Genomic DNA, 6,000 nt, shown 5'->3' on the forward strand with positions numbered 1-6,000 from the left:
GCTATCGATTTTCTAATAACGATTTCCTCTTGGATTCTCTCAATTAAAACCATGTTTCCATTTTTAGTTCGCTTTCCAGTTTGTTTTCCTACTTTTTGACTGTCAAAGATAACAGCTATTGCTTTAACGTTCGACTTGTCCGCCTCTGTATGTTCAAAGTGAGAAATGTATCCCATTACTCCATTAACTAAGCCATCTTTGACATCGGAGTTTCTTGTTAGCATGACACGAGCATTAACTGCAAGCAAGAGCGAGCTTGATAAACTGTCATTTTTGGTTTGGGATGGTTTATCTTTAAGGCAAAGTTTTCCTGAGGTTTTATCTTTTTGATAATCTTTTGCATCAATTTGTATGAAATCTTTGCATTTTTGTTTCAACATATTTAAGTTGTACGTGTTTACCTCATCATTAGTAGAGAAAACATGAAGGACATCTTCGGGACCTTCTCTGATGCAGTCATTTACTGTGTTTAATGTTTCGATTGCTAGAGGTTCTTCTAAAGTTCTTGTTCGCAGCAAATTCAAAGCTGTTGCGAAAGGGACATCATCACGCTGACGCATAATTTCATTCAATTCAACTTCGTGGAACAAATCTCGCCAAAAGTCAATGGGATATGATGCGTTATCATTGTAAAGTCTCTCGTCTTTTCTTTGTTTTACAGGTGGAAGTTGGAAAAAGTCACCAACAGCAATCACACTAACTCCTCCAAATGGATCTTTACATTTCTTGATTTGTACCAGTCTCTCATGAATGTAGAATAATAGCCTCTTGTATACCATCGATACTTCATCAATTACAAGAATCTGCAAGTCTGCCAATTTCATTCTGATTTCACTTAAAGATTGTTCTTTTAGTGGTTCGTATGGCAGAGACAAAAACTTTGTCAATGAGAAAACGCTATGAATTGTACTGCCACCAATGTTAAAAGCAGCTGTGCCAGTAAACGCTGTCAGCAAAACTGATAAGGATTCTGGTGATGATAAACTTCTAGTGAAAAGGCGTGATGCTTCGAAATTGATAGCTTTCACAATTTGGCTTTTTCCAGTACCTGCCCCACCAGTAAGAAATATATGAAATGGAGCTGGATTTTCATTGACAAGTTTTCTTATACACCAGTCTCTCACAAAGTAGAATACTTTCTGTTGGATTTTATTTAAGTTTTGCAATATGGTCAACATTTCTTCACTTGAGACACTGATTTGCTGTACATGATATAAGACATCAGGTTTGTGCAAGTCATTTTCTATGTCTGGAATTGTTTCGACAAATTCATCTGAGTTTTGGTGTTGAGACTTTATCATGACACATTCATCTCTATCACGTTCAGTTTCGGGACACAGATTTGCCCATGCATCCTCTGGTTCTCCAATGTTTTCATACGTTTCTTGAGCTTCATCTATGACATTTTCGTTTTCAGCAAAGTGAGCATGATTTGATTCCACAATGACTTTGACTGGTTTAACACATTTTGTGCTATGCAATTTCACAAATCCTTTTTCATAAAATGTCTCGTACAAATCGAACGATTCCGGTTTTAAATGTGACTCTTTCCGATATGGAAGAAAAAGCTGCAGTCGAGATTGATAAAATTTCTCTGGTGTTTTCTCTACACTAAATCTAGGATACCTCACAACTGCTTGTTTTGTTCTTGTTCTCTTTTGAACAAATCCCTTTGAATTTTGTAGTTCGAAGACGTTTTCGTTAACTCCTTTTGGAACTTGAGATTTGGCAAGTACGCGATAATCTGAACAGAACTCAGCTAAACACATGTTATTAAAGGCCCTGTTGTTTGGTCGGTTTTCATATCTTTCAACAATGTTTGTCATGAAAATGTCCTCATCGTCCTGTTCCCCTTCTAAATCGTCTTCTGGTTCCCGACGTTTTGGTTTCATTTGAGAAAGGGGTTTTGTCATGCGAGTAGGGTTTTCTCCAACTGGTATAAAGATTACTTTTCTTGAAGCTTCTTTCATTCTCAAATTGCAAACTCTGTACACAGCTTCTTGTGCAGAAACCTCTCTGTGTGTCATGTATGCAGATCCTATTTTCTTCAATGTTTGTTTGGCATCAAGATTTCCTTCATGTGCTTCAACTTTTGTTTGTTTCAATAGCATTCCCATTTCTCTCTCAGACTTCGATATGTACGAGACTATATATACGATGCAACTAAAAGGATCCAAAACATATTGAATGTCCATATTTGCATTCCAACACTTGAGAAGGCATGGATTGTATTGATTTGTCCACATTTCATTTGGGTGCCTTTTGAGAACAACTGTTAATTTTTTGGATAAAACATTCAGTGCATTTTGGTACATGTCTTGTGTCAGAGAGAGATTATCAAAAAGGTCATCCGTTGTTTCAAAGTCACAGGAATCACTTTGGATCTTATTCCACACACTCAGTAAAATTTCTTTTGCTTGAGACTTTGTGAGATATTGATTAGAGTCATGTTGGTGAACACCTGGAGTTTCTGCAGTTTCATCTATATCATCGTCGCTATCATGCATTTCTGTGATAAATGTACGCTGTGATGGTGGCCTAGGGAAGTTAAATCTACACTCGACTCCATTTTTTTTACACGATTTTGAGTGATTTTTACTGTGCTGTTGAACATCCAATACAACTCTTCTCAGTTCAGAATCTTCATTTTCATCAGGGACTGCACATGTCACATATTTGTCAATAAAGTCGGTCACAGCTTGTTTGCCATCAACATCTATCTTTGGAGCATTTTCCACCCAAAATAAACAATGCATGTGTGGTGAACCTCTTTGTTGAAATTCAACCCTTTGAAAGAAATCTACTATTTTCCCAATAGGTTCTGATGGTGATTGAATTACGTCTCGCTGAAATATACGAAATCTGTGTTCGAACATTCTAGCCACAGTAACAGGATTGCTACGCAAGATCTCATTTTTTTCTGTCCAATCTAGCACATCCGGATTTCTTTCATCGCATTGTTGTTTGAGCAAAGAACTGATGGCATCATTCCATCTATATTCTGCTGAAGAGAACGAGCAAAACCATGTAGGTATTCCAAGCTGTCTTAGCATAGCAAAAAGATCTTTCTGTATTGCTGACCAATACGCTGGAGTTCCTCTGATCGGCTGCATAAATCTTATAGCTTCATCGTTCCTCAGCAATTTCGAGAGAATTTCTGGATTTCGAAGCATATCCGAATTGATTGCTTTCCCTTTTTCGTTTAATGAGATAGTTTTCCGAATTGAAATCTGGGTTTTTTCAATCACCTGATTTAGTTCAGAAAGATATTGGCTGAAGAAAATGTAGTTTGTATCCTTTGCAAATCTATTATCTGCATTCATAAGTCTATTATTGAAGTATCGAGCAAGTGTCAGTCTCTTGTCTCTTTGTTCATCAAATGAGAAATTCCCAGACGGAAAATGATATGGAAATGTTTTTGCTTCATTTCCCGGTTCCTGAAGCATTCGTACTGGATTATTTCCTTCTGCCGGAGCAATATTGAAGACATCATCAAAATAATGGTCTAAAACTTCTTGCGCAATATCTAGAGGTTGAAGACATGTGTCAACTGCTATCTGTAGCTGTTCATTTTCTTCTGTCAGTGTTTGAACCTCAGCTTGAACTTTTTCAGTTGCTTGAACTTCAGCTTGATCAACATCTTCGTTTGTTTCTGAATTGTCAATGTCTCTATTGATGGACAGATTTGAATACCATTTGTTCTTTTGTTTCAAGTAATCTAGCGCGGAGACAACATGGGTTGGGTTAATGAATTGATATTCATAATAACCTTTGTAGCTCAGTTTTCTCTTTAGTTTAACTCGAAGCAAATGGTTTTCGTCATTGTTCAGAGGTAAAGTAGTTGTTTTTTTCAAGTTAGATGGCACACAAACAACTGGACCATGAATATTTTTCTGTCCACCTTTTGGAAGAGCCATTACCTTCATGAAAGGTATATGTTGGGAAATCAAATGTTGTTCCAAACTGTTTAAGCGGGATAGTTCTTCTGGGACGGGTTCAAGATACATATTGTTTGCTGCTGCTTCGGATGGAATTTCACCATTTATAATCTTTCGGTGACACGTATAGCAAATCCACAGAGAAGACTTTGTACAATCTTTGGAACAAGATGCTTTACATTGATGCCAAAACGTATCTTTAATGCAAGTACCAGCCACTTCTGCCGATTTTTCACTTTTGGTATACACGTCTCTGTTACACATCTGTACTTGATTCTGAAACATTAATCTATGGCAACTACAGCATACGAAATCAGGACCTTGAGCAGTGTTTCTTTTGAATAGATGACGTACTTCCTCTATATTTTCAAGTTTGATTTTCTTATTGAACCTATTTTGCCGAGACTTTTCTATTTTCTTTTTCTGAAAAAGGGGACTGGATTGGTAAGATTTCTTACTGTTTTCTTTAGACTGCGATCTGAAAGATTCATCCGTTTTGTATTTCAATGAACTAGTACAGAGGACTTTCTCTCTGAATTTTTCATCACTATGATATCTCTGAACACTTGCTCTTTTAACCTTTTCTCTATGGATATCATCAGAGCGATATCTGCTAATGCTTCTTGCTTTTACGTTTTCTCTGTGCTTTTCATTCAGTTCATACTTTTTTGAGCTTCTCAATTTCATGTCTTGTCTATGTTCATAATCTGTTTTGTACTTTAGTTTACTTCGTGTTTTGACATTTTGTCTATGTGTATCATCTGTTTTGTATTTTTGTGTACTTCTTGATTTGACATTTTGTCTATGAACGTCATCCATTTTGTATTTTTCGGTGCTTTTCTCTTTACAATTTGTTCTATGTACACTGTCTGTTTTGTACTTTATAACACTCTTTTGCTTGATATTCTCTCTGTGTATAGCATCAGTTCGATACTGACAATTTGCTTTCCTCAACACCTTTTCTCTGTGATCTTTTTGGTTGTATTGTGCTCTACTTCTGACCATACTTTTGAACCGGATCTTGTCCTGAAATGCTTCATCGTTTTGATATCTTTCTTTCAAAGAGATTCTAAATTCATCGCCTTCTTGGTACCTCTGTGAAGCATATGCAAGCTTTTGCTCTCTGAATTCCGAATTTTCGTTGTACTTTTTTCTATACCTTTCTCTTTTGTATTGACGTTTCTTTTTTTCTTTATCCCTACTTGATCTTTCGATGCAATTCATATCTGTTTCTACATTCATTTTTCTGTTGCTTTCATCATTATCAAATAAATCACCAAAACCGAGGACAACGTCATAATGATTCTCGTTTTTGTGGTTTAAATACAAACCACCTTGTTCTGATTGGAGTTCTGATTGGAGACTTGCAGAGATATTTTGTCCTGAGAATTTCAGCCAAATACCATTTGAAAATGTGAAGATATTGATGGACAGCATGTGAGCTAATGCTAAAATTTCTAACTCAGTTGCCCAATGCCCTTCTTTTTCCATTGATGTCACATGTTTTTCGATGGAATCTTCGTTAGATCTCAAAAGGGACTGAAATTTATCTCCATTTTTCAAAATATGATGGCATATTGAATGTCGAACAACATGATGGTGATTTTCTGAACATGTGAGGCAATAAGAAATTGCTCTGAAAAAACAGTTACCATCCCCAGTGATCTTTTTGCATAAACAAGGTACTCCTAATTCTTGAGTAGGCCTTTGGAAGGTATTCTTTTCTAACTGAGCATATGGTATTCCTATTGCAAGGCATGCCTGTTGCTTTGAAGCCTCTGACATAGGACAAAATCGAAATCTGTTTGTTTCACTATGAACAAATACTATTTCATCATCTTCATCATCATTAGCAATATTGCAGTCAGTTAAGTTTTCGCAGTAATCTTCTCCGGTCTTTTCTGTAGCAGTATGCAAAACATTTCCTCCCCTTTCTACTTTTTTTGCAAGGCATTGTGTCCCCGTTATGTTACATTCAACAACGTTTGAAAATCCCATGGAAACGGCAAGTTTCTTAATATGTTCTAGTAATGCCCCTACATTTTGAAATAAGAGTCTTGTA

Source organism: Crassostrea angulata, chromosome 1 (assembly GCF_025612915.1).
Source record: "Crassostrea angulata isolate pt1a10 chromosome 1, ASM2561291v2, whole genome shotgun sequence".
Taxonomy (NCBI): Eukaryota; Metazoa; Mollusca; class Bivalvia; order Ostreida; family Ostreidae; genus Magallana; species Magallana angulata.